The sequence below is a fragment of the Poecilia latipinna genome, unplaced genomic scaffold, assembly GCF_001443285.1.
Source record: "Poecilia latipinna isolate Pla-1442-1.1 unplaced genomic scaffold, P_latipinna-1.0 Scaffold679, whole genome shotgun sequence".
Taxonomy (NCBI): domain Eukaryota; kingdom Metazoa; phylum Chordata; class Actinopteri; order Cyprinodontiformes; family Poeciliidae; genus Poecilia; species Poecilia latipinna.
This window is the reverse complement of record NW_015113295.1, coordinates 58,577-82,821: the sequence shown is the minus strand read 5'-3', so window position 1 is coordinate 82,821 and position 24,245 is coordinate 58,577. Positions and strand designations below refer to the sequence as shown.

Genomic DNA, 24,245 nt, shown 5'->3' with positions numbered 1-24,245 from the left:
ATTGATGATGAACTCATTGATGATGAACTCTACTGACCCGTGGGGGCGTGGCAAAATGGCTGTCCCTCGTAATATGCATACGTTTGTCACGTATTCACAAACGCATCATCCGATTTGCACCAGACATTGTATGAGTGACACTTGTGAACCTCTAAGGAGCCCAATAGAGTTTAATTGCGATTTGACTCCACTGCGCCCCCTAGGTTAATCACACAGCTGTATCTCCTCTCTACATGGCCCGATGTGCTCCAGATTTTTGGTTCATCGCCAGGGAGCTCTGCCGAAGCCGTAAAAGCGGATAGCGTGGATGAGGGCGCGCGAGCGTCGGCGGTGGCGGGCGGGTGGCGGTGCTGGTACCCCCGCGGTGGCTATAGGCCGGAGCAGCGCTAGCTGCGAGGGCCGCTTGAGGCTCCGCGGAGCTTTAATTCTAATTATTTCCTCGGTGTTGATTACTTATTGATTTATTTATTATTGTCTACATTAGGAATTAGCAACACTTAAACTAGATCTAATTCTGCTGTATAGTAGCAGATCTTTCAGTATGTGGTAATTACAAGCAGTCTTGATATTTGCATATTGAACTCTGAGTGTTTTGAATTAAAGTAAAATCTGGACTCAGCTTTCCTATCTGACACAGCACCAAGCTAAAGACTTAAGTTAAGTTTTCCTCATTTTTTCCATCTGATGTTACTGTTATTAGTTCTACTACAGGAAACCTGTTATGCCTCCTTGAACAAGTTAGGGTAGGTCTAGTGTTTCTCAGTCCGGCCCTCAGGGACCACTGCCCTACATAATTTAGGTGCTTCCCTTCTGTTACACACCTGACTTGAACAAATGGGTGATTAACAGGCTCCTGCAGCACTTGATGACATGCACAGGTCATGTGAGTCAGGTGTTCTGGAACAAAGACACATCTAAAACATGCAGGGCAGTAATCCCTGAGGACAGGAGTTGAGAAACACTGATCTGGAGGCTACAAAGAGCATGTTCATTACATTTTATTGCACAAAATCTCAGGAAATGAGATTTTAATCTGGTCTGTTTTGGAGCATCTTGCAGAATGAGCTCTTTTTGGGCCTCTTGTCACTGTAAATCTAAATATACCCTGCTGGCTCCGAACCCTAACTTAACATTCATACTTGCATTTTGTATGAATATGGCTGCAAAGAAATGCGCAGTTGTACATCTGTACATTTTTCACCCTATGCCAGAAGCAGAAGAAGTGAAGCCTCTTGAACAACCATCAAGGATGCAGCAGCGGTGTCTGGATGGGAAGTTAACAACAAAGCACTTCTCTTTTCCTCAGTACTGAGCATACGGCTGTGAAATCAGCTGACCAATGCAGCTTGAACTCGACTTAATAGTGGGTAAGTTTTTAAAACAGCTCATTTTCCAAACACCAAAAAGCATTAACTTATTGCTAGAAATCTGATGGGTATTTTTTAAGTGCTTGGACTGTCTCTAGAAGACCCAGACCCAGATGGAAGCGCATAAAATGTATTTTGCATAATAGGTTCTCTTTAAAGACAGTTTAAGTTCTAATGTCTGATGAGTCTGTATCAATGGTTTCATTGTCTGACCTGAGTGCTCAGTGACTTGATTCTGTAAGTGAGCAGTTATGAAGATCTAATACAGCAAAGCCTATAAAGTAGAGAACCAAGACTGTGGCCTCCAAACAGATGAATAAGAAGTGTGTCTGGGATTATGCTGATAATGCAAGTCATATAAAATAAGGTAATGGATCATATCAGAGTTCCAAGTTAGTATCAGCACCGAGTTTTAAAACAGCTGACACAGAGTCATTGATTTTAATCATTCTAATGTACTCATAATGTCCATGCATTTGTTAGTGTCGGTACATCATTAATCTCAAATGAGTCATCAAGGGACAAAAACATTTACTGGGAGATCTGTTATGAAATGCAACTACAAAAGCAAGATCCAGTCAGTGAATTCAGATATGTTTGTGTAATCTACGTGGGTTGATGCTGCACAATCAAACATATTTTTTCAGTGCACATGAGATCAAAGCATAGATTTTCCTTTCAAGCATAAAAACCGTGCATCTGAAAATTGACAGCTACAGTAACACATTTTAATGTGTCAGTGTGAAATAAGCATAAAATATGCTAAATCAACATAACCCTCAGCCAAATGTTTGAAAAGGTTCTTTTCTTTACCCAGTACATAAATAAGCAATGCTTACTTATGGAATTTCTAATGTGAAGCTGAAAATAAGTGGCTTAGAGAATATATTTTTCATAAAAATAAAAAAACTATATGGTCACAAGAAAGTATGTATTTAGGAACACAGATTTTATTACAAATGAAATCGATGAAAATAAAATAAAGAGAAAAAATTGATAGTGGAATTTGTTTTGAGTTGATTGTATTTGGCTGTCAGTAATTGGAACGCCTCCACTTTATCCTGACTAATAAAGTTACACTGGTTCTAATTTTGCAGAAACCATTAGCCCTGAGGACTTTAACACATAATTAGCAGTTTTGTAAAAAGATAAATATTCCGTAATTCTCTTTTTAAAACAGCTTTGTTACTTTCATCAATGCTGAAACATTTAAAACTGCCATTCTACAAATCAGTGATCTTAAGATGTGTCGCAGCAATGATACAATGAGCTGTTTTACTCATCTACAGCCTCACTATAATCCTATCACTTCAGTTCTGTATGACTACAGCAGTTCATTTGTTCAAAGCTTGGGACACAGTAGTGTGTAGTCCTCCACCTTGGCAGCAGTCTTAAAACAAAGGGAACGTCTTACTCCGATCCCCCAGCGGTCTGCGCAGTGATTCGAACCCTGCCTAAGTGACTACATTGCATTCACTGCACTACCCACTGAAACCCTGAGAGGCAGAATCCTGTCTAACTTGAGCACTGTGCTTCAGACCGAAGGGTCATGCAGGCATTTTCTGAACAGCATGTCTCCCTCCAAAGCTCCTCTAAGAATATTCAGCTCAGATTTTAGTTGGAAAGGGCATTCACATTGGCTGGAGGCTAATAGGCAACAAAGTCAGAAATGTACAGAGGCTGGAGGGTAAAAGGAAGACAAACCTGAGCTGAGCTGTCTATCGGACTGAAGCAAATAAAAAAAAGAGAAGGGGTGAGCAAAATAAAAAAACAGGGGCATATATAAGAACTCACTGGGGAGCACCTGAGCAAAAAACAAGAGGATACATAGAAGTGTCCCCAGGTGAAAATATGCTACGGGTGCAGCCTGCTCGTCCACCTCGCTTTTCTTCACCTCCTTCTTTTCTCACCACTCACCCACTGTTATTCCACTGTGCCCCTGTCTGTGAGAGCTACATCAGTTAGGGTTACAGGTGAAGTGAACAAATCCCTTATTCCCCTCTACTTGTTTCCTCCTTCAGTCGGGTAAAGCCACATTAATCCGCTGATGTAGATTTGCCACGACAGAAGGGCCCGGTGAGCCCCTGGTTAGTTCACTTCAATTCCAGAATGTTCTGCTGAATGTCCTTTTTTATCCTCCTCGCTCTCGTCTTCTCCAGCTTCCACTCTCATCCCACAAACTGTTGTGCCTTTGATCCCAGAGATCTTTTACTTTAAATATCTGATGTACCTGCTTGGATAATCACAAGCGAGGGATTAGCAAGGTATGTAGCACAAACGGAAGGAGCGACCAGAGATCGAGATAAGCTCAGCCAAACACACTAAGACCAGAAACCCTTAATCTTTACACACAATTGGTGATGCTGTTATCCTACGTTGGGAAGCAAGTAAGGCTAAATGTGTTAGTACAGATCAACTCAGAGCCCAGAGTGAGGCACCTGCATTAAAAATGGAGGGAAAATGCAGCAGCGTGGTCGAGCTGCGGCTAGCAGGGCTGCAGTTTAAGTTGTGTAGACATTTCTGAGTTGTGTTTGGTTGCATGCAGTGTATCATTTCCACATATCGAGTTCTGATATGTGCACTGCTTCTAGAGCTGACTCTCATCTGGTTCCATAAAAAACACAATAAATAGCATGTTTTTCAACCAACAATGTATTTATTTATTTATTTATTTATTTATTTATTTTTTGTTCACAAAACAAGACTCAAGCACCGTTAAAATCCCTGACAGACCAGGGAAGGCCCTACAATGACCACAAAAAGAGAGTTGCTAACTTGTGTTTGCTATCTCCCCTCAAAAGCCAAGAGAAGAGTGTTTTCCTTGTTTAGAAACTGAATTTAGGTCAAAATTAGCAAGCAGCAAAAAACTCTGCCACAAAATGAAATTAACCAAAGACCCTGACCCTTTATGTGCACACATATGATTCCCATGTGCAGCCAAGCACTCACCAAAGGGAAACCATTTTCTGTTGCACACTTCTGTAAAGGCCACCCCATTTATCAAAGGGAGGTCTGATGATTGCATAGATGAGAATCCCTTGGCAAAGTGAAAATGTGTCGTATGAGTGGAAAGGGAACAAGAATTTAACAGATTTTTTTTGTTCTTTTTGTCTAATCAAGGTCGAATGAAAGAGCAAACTTAATTTGGCTCAGATTTAATCAGTAGTTCATAAATTTATGTCATTAAAAAAAATCACGCAGATATTTGGTTAATTCATCATTCTGAAAAGATGGCCTAATGCTTTCTTTTTCCTTTTGCATTACTCCACGCGCGCGCGCGCGCACACACCTACACACACACACACACACACACACAGTGGCATCGTTGTTAAACGCCAACAAATGTTAACTCTGCATGTTTCGATTAACATTGACACTGCAGTCCCTTGCCTCAAACAGATGTCAGCCGCTGGCTTCTGTCCACCATCTCTTCTGCTCTCGCTCTCACCTTTCTTATGGCTTTCTTGTCTTTTCCCCATCGACTCATGGTGCATACTCCATGCATTGTTACTTGCTAAGGGGTTTTCAGTTTTTCTCATTGTTACTTCATTTCTTTTGCGTGCATATTTCTTCATTCCTCCCCGCCTTTCTCTGGGCAATTTACATCTTTCATGTATTTTTATTCATTCATATCTTTTTTTTTTATCTCTTAGAACGTTGTCTGCAGCCTCCTTCCGCTAGTTTTTATTTCTCTCTAGTTTCATCACCTCCTCACCTCTTTTCAACCATCATTTCCACCATTTGCTTCATTTTTTATTCTTTAACCCTCTTTATTTTTCTTCTCTTCAATAACTCTATTAGCACTCCTGGCTAAATAGGTTGTGCCTGTGTTCTGCATAATTGCTTATGCTAGTTCTTTCTCCAAGTCAACAAGCTTTCTCTTGGTCTGATACTGCATGTCTATTGTCCACTTAGTTTTATGTCCACAGACATGTGAGCCCAGTATCAGATGTGCTGAAGGAGAGTGTGTTAGTATGTTTGTGCATGAGGAGGTGGAACATTGAGGACAAGCGGGAGTGATGTCAAAGCTTGATGGAAAACACTTAGGAGTGTATTGTGGTTCATTCATCTCCTTGTTCTCAGGCATCCATTCAAAAAATCTGATGGAGTGTGCCGATAAAGAGGAGAATGAGAAAAAAATCTGCAGATATGAACGGCCCGGCAGGGAGCGGGAGGATCTGGAGGAATGAACAATGAATTAAAGAGGGAGGGAGTAACGTGAGGGCAATTACTGAGAATAAACCAAGCTGAAGACTCGCATAAGAACATAAACTGGAAAAATGTATAGAAAAAGCAAGAGGAAATATGATGTTTGCAGTAGAGTTGATTTTTACAAAAAAATTCAACTGAACCTGGTAGATTAGAGGAACGCAAGACGAAAAGGAAGATGGAAATATTTATATTTAAATCTGAATCTCAGTTAAACTGAGTTGTAATTGAGTTATACTTAATTGAAATGCATGTAATAAAGAAACTGAAATGTTACCATTTTAAAAAATGCCTAAAAATTATTCATTTTGTGAAGTGATGACGAATGAAAAAAAAAATAGCTGCATATCATTTCTTGCCATAAACAGGCTGCAACAAATAGTGGAAATTCTAAAATGAAACCAAGGTAAAACATAAAACAACAATAAATTTAATAACAAAAACATGAAGGTTGAGTAAATATGCTGTGTGCATAAATAGCAATACATGTTCTGTTGGCTTTAGCACTACTACCTCAGTAAACAAACCTGCTGTACTTTTCATGTTTTTGTTTTAATTATTAAAATAATAATAATAAAAAATCTTTACTTGTCAAAATCAGGGTCAGAACTCAAAGTAAGATGGACAAACTGGATAGCAAGGTGGACCAAAACTGGTCAAGCTAACCAGTTGCCAAATGTTCCATTATCTGGTTTTCTGAATTATTAACAGTGCCTGATGTTTTCAAAAATCAATCTCTGTTTCCACAATGAATATATTTTCCTTTTCTGGTAGGATAACATGTCCGTTCAAAATAATTTTTGGATTTTCTGACTTAAACCTATCTGGGTCCTTGAAGAAAGAGCTTACCAACCTATTACGTATTTATACAGAGCTTCCTCTGTGAGGTGACCAGGATAAGTTTTAAAGCTAGGTTCAGAAGATCAGACTCCCATTGTAGAATAGCTTATAAGTCCTGTTCCTGTGCACCGAGTCAGAGAGCTGAGTTGGTTCAGGCATCTGATCAGGACGGCCACTGACTGCTTCCTATTAAGGGTTTTCCTGCCAGGCGCCATGGGGAGGTGACCCCCTACTGGACCTAGAACCTCCTCAATGCTCTCTGTATCCCTTATAGCCTACAAACAAGTTGGAATTCACCACAATAAGCTGGAGAGTAAGCCTGGAAAAAGGGATGTCTAACTTTCACTACTTGACCTGATCACCATGGTTAAACCTCAGAGAAGTGAAAGCAATGAATTTACCAGCCTTGTAAAGAATATGAATGAGAATAAAGTACAAAAGCTGAAAAGAACATTAAAATTGGAAAAATAAACTGGAAAAATAGATAAAGAACAATTACTGAGTTTAAAGAGAACACCAGCTAATGCAGGTATCAGTTAAATATCCTTAGTGCTATAATGAATAACCATTAAAAATTAAAATAAAGAAGAGAAGGTAAGGAGAAAAAAATTAAAGTAGGAAATGAGGAAGAGGGAATGAAAGACTATATTATAGAAAAAGCATTAGGAAAGAGATTAATTTGGACATTAAATCTACAAAAAAGAGAATAAGTAAGAACTGAAGAGATATGAGATGAAAGGGCATAAAATTAGAAAATAAACGAGTAAAGAAAGTAATAAGTTAAGAAAGAAGAACAGTAGGTAACGAATCAAGTAAAAAAAAGAAGTGGAAAGGAATAGGCTGCAAGCCAAAGAAAATATGAAAATGGCTGAACTCATTTAGTCTGTTGTCAAATTTTTAACTAACACTGACTAACTCGCTTTCACATATACTGACATGAATATGAGAACACTTCAACAGCATCCAGAGGATTATCTGAAAGAAACGATATATTCAACCGACTTAGTGTTACAATTGAACTTGTGTGATTGTAGCGAAGAGAAGTGGACAAAGAGACGGAGGGCGAGACGAGAGAGGAAGATCAGCTGCGCTGGGAGAGCAGGAGAAAGACGGAGAGAGAGAGAGAGACAAGTCTGCTCTGCCTCGCCACCACTAAGCTGTGATGGATTGTGGGAAGTGATGACACATGACAAGCTCTAGTGCTGTATTCAAACACAGCAACACAGCAGAGCAGGTGGCAAGTTACACAGAGGCGCCTCCGCACAACAAGTAGGGGGTTTGATTCTTGTTGTGCCTTCATTTTGCTCTAATCTGTTTCATTTATCACCCCCTCCCCTTCCTTACTCCATTTCCTCTCCTATGTCTTTGGATCAGCCCTCCTTCTTCTGTCCTCTCTCATGTTGCAGGTGGGATTAAACATGACTAACATCCAATGGTCTGTTGCTAACAAGCTAACAGATGCTGCTAACCTCTCTGGCTTTATTCTTAGTCATGTCACATACTGAAAACCTCAGAGACCTCAAGGCAGGTCGAAATATAATTCCAGATTCGAGCAATTTTGATTAATTTCACACATCCAGGCCTTGTTTCAGTTAAATGATTTACAGACCTATACAACCACAGGTTCACTGTTTCATAAAGCACAGCTATATTAACAGCATACACATTTGATTTAGGTGAGGTCCCGTTTACCTGCACTCTGACTCATATAACAGCATACTGGCCAATTAAATTGCCCTCTGTGTTTCCAAAGCCTGCTGTGCTTTCTCACGTGTGATTATTGCATTATCGGGTGTAAAGGCAGAGCAGTATAATATCAGAAGCTGTTAAAAGTTTGTTTTGTACTGAAACCAAACCTAGTTACAGAGAAATGCACTGAAGTACAAGCATTCAGAGAAAAGCGTTTCTCCACACTTAACACATATGCCATATTATGATTTTTAAAAAGAATATGCTTCAATTGTAAACTTTTACCCTCTAAACTCCCTAAGAAGTTAATTGATCCCACAAACCTCTAAGGAAAACAATGGATTTTTGCCAATAATTCTAGGAAAGTAATAGTACGTGGATTTGGTGCAGAAAATATTAAACTGATCACCATGGTCAGTTTAATGAATCACGTCCGTGCAGGGAACACACTGGCCGGATACAGCTAATCAAACGCACTTGACAGCTGCCTACAAACTTTACCACATTGATAAGAGTTGTTTTCCTTTTTATGGTCATTCTAACAGTTTGAAGTTCTATGGGAAGGTCTCTGAACTAAACATTTAAAACTGCTGTTAAATTCCCCATCAGCATCAGTAAATTCATCCCTCGGGTTAGACAGTCCAATGCAACAAAACCGCAGGAGGGCCATGGAACTAGTTGGGTCGATAGTTCTGTTTAGATGCATCATTGCAACTATCAAAATCAATGAACAACTCATTTAACAAATGTAGTGGCTAATAGTCATACGACATATTTACCAATGAGCTTTTACCTGCAAATGACTCAGAAGCTAAGGTTTTCTTCAGAATACTCTCAGCTTTCGGTGAAAGATTGACTGTCGACACTCCAGCTTGCAAAGAAATCTTGTGAAGGTGTAAATAAGAAGCTCCCCATCTGCTACTCCTTTACCTTTCCAGACTACCGGTGCTACTTCCAATGATTGATTCTTTCATTGGAGCCTCAGATTCAGCTAACTGGATCCTCTCTGCAGACAATGCTGTGCTTATCACTCACTTTCCTGCTTTGTTTTCAGCCAATTCTAGCCGCTTTGCTGTTTGCCAGCACTTTTTGGAAAGTCCTTGTTACGGCTGCAGTTTATTATCCATCCAGCCTGGACGCCTCAAGGACCTCAGTGATTACGGGATTATCGGTAGTTCTGTAGTAAAGGATGCAACACCTACACCAAGGTTGCTTTCAGAAAGTGCAAAAGTTTCTGAAGCTGTTTTACACCACCCTTTAGCTCTCCATGCTGAGAGCTCTTTATGATCCCTCTGCCTTTTAACACTTTTTTCATTTTAACAATGGCCAGTGAAATTCTAAAGCTTGATGTATTTGCACAAATGCAGAGATCTTGCTGACAGTAAATGTTTTTTGGAAGATTGTGGTCAGCATGACAGGTGACAACAATCCATAGGGAACAGGACATCAGTGACACGTTTTTAATCTACAGCGTATCTTTTATCATTTAGCCTTGTGTGGTGATCACTGCTAAAGTATTTTACACAGCTGTTCTCCACTGCTATAAGGCCACAGCGCTTTTACACTGCTTTTCATGGCCACAGCAATACCCTTATGTTGCATTAAAGTGCAACTCATATATTAAATTATTCATTGAAATAGGTCCTAAATTTATATTCCGTCTCTTTACTTCTGCAATGGTCACTTTTTCAAATATTAAAAAATATTGTTTGCAGAAAGACCTCAGCAATATTTTTGATTCATAGTTAGTAAGGGGAGTTTAATGATACTCTACAGGAGCTTTTAATTTTGGAAAGTGGCACCTCTTCGTTTAGGTTCAGCTGAAGCTGGAGCCACAATACATTAACTTCTTCCCCATTTTATCCCATATTCCCAGTTGGGTCAAATCTGCACCAGTCTGCTGCAGCTGCAGTCAAACAGCAGAATGAAGACTGGCGTCTGCAAGTGTGTGAGGAGAACCGATCCAACTTGACCTCCGTCACAGTCAAACAAACATGGATCTGGATAGTCGGGTAGTGTGAACTCATCATCGACCCAACTCCAAAAGTCTGTTGCCAACAGCTGATGAAAAAATAAAGGCTGGGATACAGAGACAGCTGCAAGGTTTTATGAACATAAATACGCAACAGCAGTAGACGTATTACAAACAATTACCTAACAACTTACCATCACATTGTGATAATAAACAGAAACACAACAGGGAGAGATAGTTGGATAAACACACAGACCGTAATGAAGGGTCTCACTGAAATAAACTCACTTATCAAACTCACAGTTAATTGGGGACATCCAACATTCAAAGTACCAATCCTACAGACAAACTCATAATCTTAATTACATGTTCCAAACTTTCACCACGACAACAATAAAGAATACTGTGAGCAAGATCCAAACCACATTCACTTGTCCATTAAACTTAACTTTAATTTTCATTTCTTTCATTTTATGGACAGATGTAACAGAAAAACAGGTCGTTGGAAATCTGAGAAGAGCTTCAATTGCCGCCTTCTACTGGTCGTTTTGCTTCTTCAAGATATTATCCTTGTTGATGTTTCCACGAGTGCATTAGACACTCATGGAAACATCAACAACTATAATATAATTGGTATTGTGACTTATTGTTTATCAGCTACAATCATCTTCCTGGGCTTGAAAGTAAAAATAGTTTCTACCGTGCTTGGGGTATGAGTTTTTTGTTCTCTTTTCTATTTCTGCAAAAACTACCTGCATAGGTTGCAAAACATTTTACAAAAAACATCTGTTTCAGATGTATGCTTGTATGCAAAGAGCTGCTTTAGTTTAATGGTATGATGTGAAAAGCTTTAGTAATCTCATGAAAAGCATTTTGAATTAGATGTGCCAAGATTTTGTCAAGATTTCACCGCAACTGGAATTATCAGGTGACGTTTTCCATCAGGGATACTTGCTTACTTATTATATTTGGAAAAAGATTAAGAAGATTCAGAGTTGAAACACTCTCCTGCAGAAAGTAACAAGTAAATCACAAGTGCCTTGACTGAATATCATTTATCATTTTGTTGAGATGAGGAGTCTGCACAGACACTAAAAAAACAAGCTAAATTCCCTCCCCTTGTGATGCAGAATTATCACTTGATATCTTTTTTCACTTGACTATGGGGAGATTTTTATTTGATTGTGAATTATTTAGTCTGAATGACAAGTAGTGGATAGTATCCATATTAAAGTGTTTCACAAAATCAGCACTGCAAAAAAATAAAGTTTGTTTTTTCACTGGAAAGGATACTGATAAAATGTTAACAGTAACTTGTAGAGAAGAAGGAATTTGTACTTGGAAAGTCAGAGGTTCTCAAGCAATCATTCATTTAAATTTAATATGGCTGCCAACCAATAGTGAACCTCCCAAGAATAAATAGTTTATTTGAGCTTCTGTCAATTTGTATCTGATCAAACCAGTGGGACATGAACAGGGTATGGTACAATCTCAATTTGTAGGTTTTGAATTAATAAAAGTAAGTTATTCGCTGGTATTGCTGATATTAGTAAGTGGTGACTATAACTCTTTGCTAATCCAAGTCAACACCTCAAACTCGTTGTTGTGCTCCTCTAACCATTTTTTAACAATTTCTGCTTTTCAGCATGGCACATTACACTGCTAAATGTTGCCACAACCACTACTGCTTCAGTAAGTATAGTATGGTCTGCAACAATGCATTTGGTATATGGTACATGAACTGTCACACAGTGGAGAGCCGGAATGTGAGGGGCAAAGCTGGAGACAGTTCTCTGAGACATGATGTAACATCCACTTTTATCTCAGAACCCAGAGATTCGGAACGTTTTTCAAAGTTCCACACTATTTCCACAGTTTATGCAGCCAAACAGTGACAAACTGTGGTGTTCTGTTACTGCTCACTTGATCACTTGTGGGTGGTCATAATGTTATGCCTAATCAGTGTATTTTGCCACCGTTTAGTTACATTCTAACACATCAAGACATCAACTGTCTTGATGTCTTGATCATTATTTATTTCAAAGCACCTGATATGACAAAAGGAAGCTGTGCTCACACTCCACCTGTGAAGTAATTCTGCACAGATGACCAGAGACTCACCTTGGTGGTGAATGGCCTTGAAAAGGGGAGGGTGAACGTGAATATGCGATAAGCCTTTCAGCCTTTGACAAGCTCAGACAGAAAGCAGCCATCTTTATCAGTCACACAGTGTTCAGCTCTACAGAAGACCGGATGTCTAGAATGGGCCAAACACCAGGAAAACACTGCTGGCTCAGCAGCTGACAGTATCAAAATGGAGGAAGCAAGAGGACAGTGAAGCCAGAGTGGGTTTTTTTGTTTGTTTGTTTTTTTACAGCAAGGGTCACAAGGTCATACAACCAAGTGCAAAATGGCAATTCTCAATGGTCTATGCAACTGTTTGGATACATAGTTTTGAATTTCAAAATTTGGAACAAGTTTTAAAATAATCTAATTTAGGTTTTTATCATGGGAGTATCAGAGTTAGAAAGGCAACCCCCTCCCCACACACACACACACACACACACAGAAAAAATTACTTCATGCTCTGTTGTTTTCCCAAGAAAATATCAATTTTTCCTGCTGATGCCACGCTGGCCATGAGCTCTTACTCTGCCATATTGCTCCATGTAGACTAACACAGGCAGCTGTAAAGAAATAAAAGAATGATTAGTGTGTTTTTGCTACATGACTGGAAATTCAATTCACAGCGGACTGAAGCGAAGCATGAAGACAAACTGTTGAATCAGGCCCACACACACACAAACACACGACCAAAATGGCACCATCATCATCAATCCCTGAAGTGTTTTATCTCATCAAGCTTTGAGGAACTGTGTGTATTTGCAGTATTGGGAGAGAAGGATGGATGTATGGATGGAAGGAATGAAAGATGAAGGGAAGGAAAGGGATGGTCAATTCTCCTAGCTCTGAATCCCAGTCTCCCCTGTCTGTCCTGAGGAGTGATCTTCACGCAAACAGCTTGTTCCTTGCTGGTGCACCAGCTGCTAATGCGCGCACACACAAACACCAGAAGACGGATCCCAGATCTGATAGGTGCCCCACAGCTAATAACACTGAAGGGATGAAAGCAGGAGGGGGTGAGGAAAATGGGGTGGAGGGGGGAGGTTTCTGGAGAAAACCATAACTCACATATGATAGCTATGCGCAACAACCGGCTGAGAAATTGCTGAATGCAAATGTCTGTGCGCTGATCGCAGGCGCATGTATGCGGCTTTTCAGAAATGTCACCTCTGAATCACAGCTGCTTGCTTCTGTCACTGACTAGAACTTATGCTCTGAGTTTATGCGTGAGGAGGAGGGAGGGATGGGGGGGAATGGAGGGAGAGGAGGAAGGGATGGAGGGACCAGACCAGACACCGGTCTGTACGCGTGTGCGCGTCGGGGTGAAAGACAGCAAAAAAAAAAAAAAAAACACGAGCAGTTTAGCGTGCGTGCGCATCAATGACATAGGGGTCAAAGCCTCGCGCACCGGCCGGCTGCGTCCTGCCCGTAACAGCGCGAGCCGGTGGAGAGTCTGCACGAGAGGCTCCAGAGAAACGCAGCAGCATCACACAGTGGAGAGCCGGAATGTGAAGGGCAAAGCTGGAGACAGTTCTCCGAGACGTGGCGCAACATTTTCACCTTCAAACGTGAGAGCCCAAAGGGGGGGAGAGGAAAACAAGTGTCCGACAGCAGACAGAAGAATTTACTCACTGTTTTCAGCAGCCCCACACTCTTCCTCCTCTTCTTCCTCTTCTCTTTTTGCTCTCCAGTTCTTCTCTCCGTGCACCAAAATCCATCTGTCCATCCCTCCGCTGGACATTTCCTGCGGCATGCAGCCGGATCAATACTAATGTTGCGGGATAATGTCCCCGGGATGAAACGGAAACATGTTGTCCCCCCAGAAAATAAAATAAAAAAGAAAAACAGGGCAAGGAATCAGACGCGCACAGTTTGGACCTTTCCTCCACTCAGCGAGGCTACATGTTGCTGCTGCTACCTCTCTGTCCCTCTCACTCACTCTCTCCTCTCCCGTGATTTTGTTAAAATTCAGTATGTACGCTCCGTCACCTAGCAACGTCTCTCTACCTCCCTCTCTCCTCTCCTTCCTCCCTTCATCTCCCTCTCCTCATCACTTCCTCACGACACGTGTTGAATGCTAAACTAAGTTGGCCGGTTTGGAATCATTCATTTCACATTTACGTAACTGGGTCTTTCCTCCTTTTTTAATTATGATGTGTATTCAAGCATCTTATGTTATTTTCCTTTCTCCCTTTTTCCTATAAGTGACATACATACATGTCTCCCATATTTATTTCCACGCCTTCTTCAATCTATTGAACCTCTATAATCGCGTATCTATTTAGTTGGACACCTCACGAAAAACATAAATGAAATAAGAGCAAGTGTGAAATACTAGGCTTTGTTTTAATGCAAATAAATTTGGCATCTGATACCCCAGTACGACCTGTGTGAAAGTCTTTACCCATCCTTGTAAGCAAAACTATTCTGACTAATTAACCTTTCCTGTTTTGTAACATTACAAAAAACATTTTCCTGGGATGGAAGAAAACAGAGAAGCATGTAAGTAAAGAAAATTATTCTTTTATTTTTTTTTGTTATTTTACCAATAAAAACATAAAACGTGTGTTTTTCCTTATTGCCTCTGTGAGATTACATTGCAGACATCTACACACCAGACTCAAAATGTTCCTGACTTGAAGCACGGTGGTGGTAGAATCATGCTGATAATTTTTCTCAGCAGTTGACAGGAAAGCTGGGAAGAGTTGATGAGAAGATGGAGGAAGAAAAACATGTTTGAGGTCCCAGTTGACTATAAAAGCAGTGACTCAACAAACACACATTTTCAGTGTTTTATTTGTGAAAACTTGAAAACTACACATAAGTTTCCTTTGATTAAGAATTTGTGCTGAGCTTTCTCATAAAATCTCTTTAAATAAATCTAAACGATGATGCGTCTCTCGGGCCCCATTTATTCTTTCAAGGTGTTCTTATTTTTTAGTGTTTTCTTTGTCAGACGATGTTGATCTGTTTAGTATTTAGAGCCTGTTGTGATTCTTTTCGTTATTCAACTGGATATTGATCTCTTAGAAATAACTAAGGAAAAAAAATCACAGCCATGCTAATAGGCTCATTTCAAACTATCTCAACATGAATAATCCTACATGTGCCAGTGTTTCATCGCTAACACACCGTGTTATCTTTGGTGCTTCAGTAGATTTAACCAAAGACATGGAAACACTGTGCATCTTTGACCAGCTGCAAAACAAGAACATCCTATCAGTTCGATTTTAAAATTGTTGGACATTTGGAGACCTTTGTCTTTCTCTTTGTTGTCAAATTAACTCTATTAAAAAAGAGCTAAAAGAATTGGGAAAAACTGCTTATTTGTTGCTTATAAGATGTCTCTTGACTATAAAGCATTTTTAATGAATTTCATTTCATTTCAAATGCACCAAAAAAATATGTGATTATTTATAATATAAAACTCCCAAGAGAAAATGTTTACAAAAACTAAGAAAAAGTCAAATTGCTGCTCAGACACTTTAAAAGAGCTGAACAACTCGTACAAAGACAAAAAAAGTCTTCCAGAATGTAATTACGCTTAAGTTGTGCAAAGGAATTTTTGCTCCCTCTGCGTTTTGCTTTGAGTTCACCTCCAGTCCAGCCTCATTTCCCTTGTTTCTTTGCTTAGATTATTTTTTTTTCCCTGTATGTGGTGCTGCGCATATATTGAAGCACTTCTTGTTTTGATGCTGATTTCTAATCAGCCTTCAGTACATTCAAAGATGATGGATGAACTACTTTATAAAAACATGCACTTAACATTTTTCAATTTCTTCTCCTGATTGTGACGGAGCAAAAAAAAAAAAAATTTTTTTTCTTTGTTCTCGCTGACACTTTCCAACACTGAGGGGAGTCAATGATAATTACTGCTTGGTATTTTTTTCCTTTACATCTCTTTCATTCCTTCCACTTCACTGTTTTACACATTCCCTTTCACATTCTCCCACCTAGTTACAGATTCAGTCCTTAGCTTAACGAACAAATCATTCACACCAACACATAATTTGCCTTGTTTTTCATATCAATTATAACAAAATTGTGATTTATTGTTCCAGAGACTTTTCAGAATCCTGTAGTGACAGAATGCTGTCATATTAGCACTAAAGGGGAGAAAGAGCTCTTGCTTGCCTCAGTTGGTCTCAACCATTTACAGAACTGTAGATCTATGAGTTCTGCCTTTATCTTCCACCAGTCCATTATGGACTTTCATTTCTCTGAAAGAAAGAAAACAGATAAAGACAGAAAAAATAAGATTCCCATGAGGTGTTTCTTTTTTCTTTTTCTTCTCATAAATACCTTTTTTAACCCAGCTGCCTCTGGACATGCATCCTGGCTTAAACATAGAAAAGAGATGGCAGCAGTCACTTGGCCAGGTAGCCGGCTCACAGACATGTAAAAATAGGCCCTAATTATCAGAGGATAGCTCAGAAGCACTGACGGGGAGACATTTTGGGTGTTGTTTACACTGCAGTGTTGTGGTGGTAAATTGGACACTGGGATTCAACTTCTGGCCCCTAAAAGCCCTGCCTGCCAGGGTGCAAGTAAACCAGGGAGAAAATGTTCAGAAAAACACCCTGAATAGGACTTAGTAAACAGAATCACATCCCTGTACCATTGCATCATTTTGCCAAACATGGAAGATATTTCTAACCACAATAATTTTTGACAACTTATAAGTAAAACTAGTTAACTAAGCCCAGTTTGGACATGATGAAATTATGCCTATTTTGCAAAATATCAAACCGACATCTATGATGTATGTGTTTCTAGTTTGATGCTTTTTTGTTTATGTATTGGGAGGGAAAATGTAACATTTAGTGTTTTACTGTAACAATACGGTGTACATTACATTTGCTGTGATCAAATTTGATCTCATTTTATTTATTTTCTACATGATGTGATCTGGAAATGAAAATTGAGTTTTCTATCCAGTACGATTGACCCTGAAGGGCCACATAAATAGCTAAATTCAAGTAAATAGTAAGCAAATCTTCATTACTGCAGAGAGAATGTCTGCATAGAGTAATATAAGATCAAACAATGTTATTGAGTCATTGCTGTGACATTTTAGCAATACTTGAAATCTCCCACTGACAAAATCAGATATGCAGTAGTCTGATAGGGTTCCAAGTGTGCACAGTGGGTAGATAATTTATTATTCTCTTCTGATTAATTTTTAGAATATAAAAAAGTAAAACAAGTGTTAAAATGTACATTTTAGATTTATTCAGCATGAGGTGCTGGTGTAGCTATAGAAAAGAATCCCCAATTTTCAGAGACTACTTGCTTGCAGGATTTGGATTCCTGACCTCAAGACCTTTGCGACATGCCTTGCCCTCTCTGCTCTGCAACTTTCCTATCTAAAACTCTAAACAAAGGTGGGTTGTGCCACAAAAGTGTAATACAATAAATAACCATTTTGTTTTCTGCCTTGCTAACAACAGCAAACCTTTGTGACTGTAGCTGGTCTACAGGAATCAAACAGCGATAAAACTCCTTTATAAATAAACAGAACCTTCAAATATTCAGTAAGACTGTCAAATAAATAGCTGCAACAAAACCAGTCTGTAGAAGCTCACATTTTCTGTAGCAACTGCAACAAAAAATATATACATGTACCAGTGTCCTCCCTGAACTTTTGAAGGAAAACCGAGATGACTTCACATTAATCAAATGACTATTTTAAGTTTAATATCTTGGGCAAGAGCAGCCATTAAGCTCTTACCAAATGGTTATCATTTGAGGATGCCTGTGCACCATTAGCTGTGGCCCCATTTGCTTCAGCAAATGATGTCTATGTTTTCTTAAGCTACAAGGTATAGTTTTCTAAGGACAACCTTCAATACTCTATACAGAATGAGGATGCATGAAATGGGTTGGGCTTGGGAGCAACAGAGCTGTTGTTAGGCTGGAATGCCTTTGAGCTGACCTGCAGGGAACAAGTACATTACTTTTTTCCCCACTGATGTTCACCTATCAGATAACAGAGGGGATCGTTTACAGTGGCAGCATGCACACATGCAAGTAAACTCTAGAGTTTTTGTTTCTGATTGATTCCATAGCAACCTCATTGAATGCAGCTGGATGTATCAGCAGGGTGGCACCCATCATTCTCCAATCAAGATGAAAAAGCAGTGGGTCTGCTGCAAAATGCTCTAAACTGATGCTGTGGTACATAAAACCCCCAAGATTATGAAAATGATAGAAAGTACCACCACCCAGCAGACAATACTGCAGTTAGATACCATGGAGAAGGTAGCTACTACTTCTTATAGATGAGACATTTTTAATATCTAAAATAATATGGTTCCTTGTTTTTTGTTACTTGAAACCATCATTAAAAATTGTCAGGACTCCTGTCTTTGAAAACAAGCACAATTCTTTAAATGTACAGCTTCTCATCCCTTCATACCTTCAGGTGACTTTAAAGACAAGTCACAAATGTATGGTGGGTCTTCAAGTTTTGCATCAACATATGAATCGACCATCCTTATTTTTCTCAAGCTACTAGTGAGCACTCTCCAAGTTCAAAGCAGGAATATTTAATATTCGTAACGATAGAAAGTTTTGGTTGTGATGGACGTCATAAGACAATGTCAAGTATAGTTTTTTGGCTGAGATGTATTTTTAAAAGACCTACTGCGACATCACCATGGCAACTTTTGACTTAGCAAGAGATATGGACTGAGACATTCCCCAGCCACAATGAAAACAGATAAGTGGCTAGTCAACCCCAAGTTGTACATGTCAGATGGATATTACCATTTTTCCCCATTCTGTCAAACTACACAGAATGAAATGGTGTGATTGTGTAGTTGTAACACACAGTATGACTTGGTGTTTCATCAGACCAGGCTACACATTGCTTCACATAACATGACATGCAGTGAAACAGTAACAATTTGAAAAAGCGTAGAGAAGTTTGTGTCGTTTATGTGATGTTGCATGAGACAAAGATGAGCCGTGGAACCCAAAAAGAAAAAAAAAAAACATTAGAAGTAGGAAATGAGGTTCTCTTTAAATGTTGATAGGTTTAAAATGTAAATTTATCTTCATTCTGTCATAACAATTATTGGTTTAATTTGGACTAGACTTGGTTTTATTACATGCCACTTTTTGTTTACTCACATTCTGGGTTTCTTTCTGCATTCTGGCAATTTCTTTTGTCTGGTATTTAAACCACAGTTTGCTTCTCTGTCCTGTTCTGCTCTGTCACATTTGGTCTGTGTTTGCTAATCGACAATCACCTACAGTTTTTCTAAAGTTCCCCCTCCTACATATATATTTTATCTCTATCAGTGCTATTTCATTGTCCATGTTTACATTGTACTTTTCAGAGAATGTGATTTCTTTGTCTGTCTTCAGTTTGGATATTTTAGCTTTTTTGTCTGTTTATATTTACTTTCTCAAAAGGAAAAAAAATATATAATTGGATCTTAACCTGTATCTTCTGTTCTATTCTGTCATTTGACATTTCCATTTTCTTCAATTGCTTGTAGTAGGCATAAAGGTTTCTCTAAGCACTGTAACCTGCTTTTAAACCACTTATGCATCTGACTGAAGGTTTAAACATCAAAATAAAATAATAAAAATAAAAAGCTAAAATTAGTTCTATATTAACATTTGTGATCTTATAACTGGAGCAAAAATAAATTCCGTGTCAAGTCTCCACAAAACTAGGACTGAAAAGAAATATTTATCTTATTTTCATTTGAATATAAGTTACAGAAGTATACACAAATATAAATCCATCTGGCAGAAGGGTGAGGGTGAATCACACTCACCTAACAGATAGCATATGAGGATAGGCTAAGGTTCAAGGTGATTTCAGTCTTTAAATAGATGCAATGTAGTGAAACTGAGGACAGCACTGCCACAAGACATAAAGTAAAACATCACACCTGCAGAAAGAAGCAAAGGTAATCCTTGTGGTTGTTCACTAAGGTACCTTGAGGCTGGATGACGACCATGAAATATGTATCCTAGCATGCTCCATTTACTTCTGACCTGCTGAAGCTAAGCATAATGGGGAAGAACCTTCATCTGAAAACAGCCTTTTGCCTTTTACCCAAGAAATGAGTTTGTAATGAAACCCCACATAAAGCGGCTTGTGAGACATATTGTATGGGACTGATGTATCTTCAGAAGCTAACAAGAGATGTGTCTGGAAAAAAAACTGTCCGGTGTCCCAGAGAAAAATTAAAATCCTTCTTGACTAACAGGAAGAACTATAAGGAAGATATGTAATCCATTCATAGATTCTGTATTAAAGAATTGTTTCCTTTGGTTCAGTGTATTTTCTTATTTTATTTTCCCCGCTTTAATAAACTAGATTATAGTTTTAAGTTTTTGTGGTGTCCATAATGACCTTTTTTTTCCACAACGCTGTTTAAATGATTTTTTCTCTAAAGTCAAACTATTATAATCTTTTAAAATGATCTTGATCAATAGTTCTTCTGAAATTAAAAGTCAGTTTTACCTTCAGTCTTGGGTGATTTATTTTATTTTATAAACTAACCATGGCAACACATAGATAATTTACTGTATATAAAGATTGACCAAAGGGGGACAATGAGATGACAAAAAAGTATGCAGAGTAATAGAAATTAGCGCAATAGATACCGACTTGGGATGGGAGATTCTGACAAACAAGTAGAATTGTTAGTAATAACATAGAGATGTAACTCTTGCTCTGCAGAAACTTTTTCCGTGTTAGTTTCCAAACTTGACTGATGACTTAGTGAAACCTGACTTTGGAGAGCCATCCTGAATGACTCTCCAGCTCATTCTGAGAAATCCCAAAACATCCCCAGGCGAAGAGGGGTGTGTAGTCCCTCCAGGGGGTTAGGAGTTTGCCCGGGGGTCTCCTCCGAGTGAGATGCGCCCAGAAAGCTTCTGGAAATTCTAATAACAGGACCAAATCACCTCAGCTGTATCCTTTGGATGCAGAGACTCTATTCCAAGTTTCCCCTGCAAGATAGAGCTCTTCACATTTATTTATGACAAAAAGCAGTCACCCAAAAGTAGAAGCTAATTTCAGTTGGTTGTTACTTTGCCTATTTTTTTTCTAATGGATTTCTGATCTTTCATCTCAAAACAGAAAATTTATTTGTGGTATTTATATATAGGTATTCAAGGGATATTATAAAAAACATTATAAAATGATGGAATGCTCGCATTTTGTTTTTAAATGTTTAAACAGCTTGACCCGAGTACAAAAAAGTTTACATATGCTTGTAAGCAGTTCATTTGAATTGTTGAGTTTCTTCTGCCCGCTTACAGACTTCACTATACACATAGCTCATTAAAACTAATCAGTGCACAAATCAATCAATCATGCACTGACGTACCACAAATGCTTTACAGAAGTTAAAAAGGAGAGAACATGGGAATCAACACACATTCAGCAAAAGTACTACTTAGTTTTAAACACATATAAATAAATATAAAAACATACACATTGACAAAGTGATATACATTATTTCAAGTGTTTCTTTTGGGGAATTTACCATCGTCAGAAAGTGCCTGGTGTAAAAATAAAATGTGCATTTCTTGTTGCTTGGTCAACTTTTTTAGCTCTACCTTTCAAGTCCAGTCAATTTTCCATTAGTATGCTGGGAAACAGCAATTTGTAATAGTATGTGTCTCTAAAAATGACCTTTTGTGGTTTACCCTGGTTGTAGAGGGTGACAGTGACAGTCTGCTGAGCAACTGTCAACTCAGCAGTCTACTCAGAGACTGCACCTCATAGGACAGAGCAACCAGAAGAGTTAAGTTATACAAATATTTCTCTCATTAATTTCATTGTTTTAATTACCATAGTAAGAAAATGTTGAAAATATCACAATCTGTGTAACAACTACATACATGACATTTTTATTTTTTATTTTTATTTTTTTAAAATGTATCTAAATTCTGTAGATATTGACTCATAAAACCAAGCAGGTTGATGTGAGCCTGAATGTGTCCTGCTGGTGCTCTCTATGACATTTAAGAGCTTATCAGTTTGCCCCAGTTTATGGACTTAAATCCACTGAGAAGGAAATTAGCATCACAAGAATCGACATAGAGCACAATCTGAATGTCTGAGGAACAGCCAAATGACACCATTGATAGCAGTGACCAGAACTCTGGAAGGTTAGAGAAATGTCAACGTAGCAAAAGAAAAAAAAATGTTAAGGTTTAAAAATACAATAAGAGGAGCTTTCTCTCCATGTTCAACGTGTCTGTCCAGATTAGACATGGATTGAGCCACAGCTGTAAAACAGATTTCTTTTGAACATTAAACAAAATATTTTACATTTCATTAAATTGACTAGTGACTTTTTTTTTGAAGATGAACAAGTGTGATTTATGCATAAGGCTTGTAAAAATATGGCTATCAAGTTGTAATTTAATACCATTTAATATGGCCAGTAAACTTATTTACTTTCTGTCTGTGTACTAATGATGCAGTAAAAAGATAAATATCAGGCACCATTGATGTGTCTGACACATTATTATTTCTCTTCTATTCACATGACACTTTGCTCCAATGAATACATACATGTATTGTTCATCGTATGACATTTCAACACATGGAGAGGAAAAGTGGTCAACCATGTGAGCAGTGGATACAGTTTCACTTTAAGCTCAAGTCCTCTACCAGACGAGCTGGTCTCTGGTGGAGAACATCAGCCACTTCCTCAATCTGTCAGTGGTATGCATCATTCACAGGCTTGTCTCTGGGTTTCTGCTGCCTAAGACATCCGCTTGGCAGTTTGTCGTTGGGGAGATCATCCAGAAATACTCCTCGGTTGTTGTATTTCATCCTGAATGGTAGATTTCAATTCCACTCGTCCTTGGACTTCTTCATTTTGTTTTACAATCTTTGGTTTATCATGGAAAGAAATATTTTAACAAGAGTCTGGACAAGCAGTAATAAATTTATTAAAACCTTGTAAGGTGAGAAAGAAAACATAGAGTCAAAGGAGTCGGTCAGTTTGCTCTTGCTAACAGTTAATTCTGGCTGTCTTGCACAGCAGGTTTTCACTGTTTGTAGCCATTTCCCAAAAAAGTCAAGAAAGGCTTGATTGAACTGCAGGTGTGAGGTTGTGGATTGTTGCGCACCAAGGATTTTGTGGAGCTCAGTCCAGATGGTTTTGCCATTTGCCTTCTGTCAAGAGAAGAGGGCTCCGTTTGCTGTTAAAGAGGACAGCTCTGATCCTGATAAGTTCTGGGTCAAGAAACTGACACATTGGATTACTCCGAAGCATCAAGGATGAATTATTGCTGGATGAATTATATGATTCACTTTTTTTGTAGGTCACCTTTAGTTAAGCCTATCTGTTTGTTTAGCTCCTCCAGACACAATTCACCTGTTTATCAGTCACCTTTTATCCATGCCACCAATCACTTGCTGTCAGTGTTTAAGCCTTCTTCTCCATTTATTTGTTCCTGGATTGAACTGATGTATTCGCTCTAGCTCCAGAGTACCATTGGCACCTGTTTCTGTGACCAGTACGACATGAAATGTTAAGTCTCTCTGAGCATTTTGCTTGCCAGTCCAATAACACCACGAAACAGTAAAATAGCTTAGAGTATTTTACTCTGTAAAGCATGATAAAGCTTGCAGCCCGTCTGTTAATAATGCTTTGCAGCAGTTATTGCAAATCTTGTAAGGCAACCTCAAAAATATGCACCAGTGTCTGAAGCAAAACTACTGACTCAAGGGGACTGAATAGATGTACACGCCACACATTTCAGCTTTTTAAATAGCAAAAAAAATAAAAAATACCTGGCAAACATCAATACATGAGCTCACAAAAAGACAGAACCTTCAAATTATCAAAGTCATGCTGAGAATCAGAAAAATGCACATGCTTTATTTTTAAACACCAAAATGTGTTCCATGTGGGTTTGCTAACAGTACGATGAAACAAATGCTCAGACAGCATGAATCACTGACGAATGTGTGGTCGGATGTCTGCTGTTTTTTGTTTTTTTTTTTATATTCAGACTTATCAGGTTTGACTCACATATTCACTCCTAATTGGTCA

The 24,245-nt window shown here is 38.7% G+C and overlaps 1 protein-coding gene across 1 annotated transcript in view; it reads right to left on the bottom strand.

The window, feature by feature from the left end:
• grin2da (glutamate receptor, ionotropic, N-methyl D-aspartate 2D, a) overlaps positions 1-14,162 on the bottom strand; it is a 187,120-nt gene extending 172,958 nt beyond the window's left edge. The window contains exon 1 of the mRNA XM_015044502.1: positions 13,834-14,162. The gene's annotated coding sequence lies outside the window, so the exon portion shown is untranslated. The remainder of the gene's footprint in view (positions 1-13,833) is intronic.
• Positions 14,163-24,245: the final 10,083 nt, after the last annotated feature.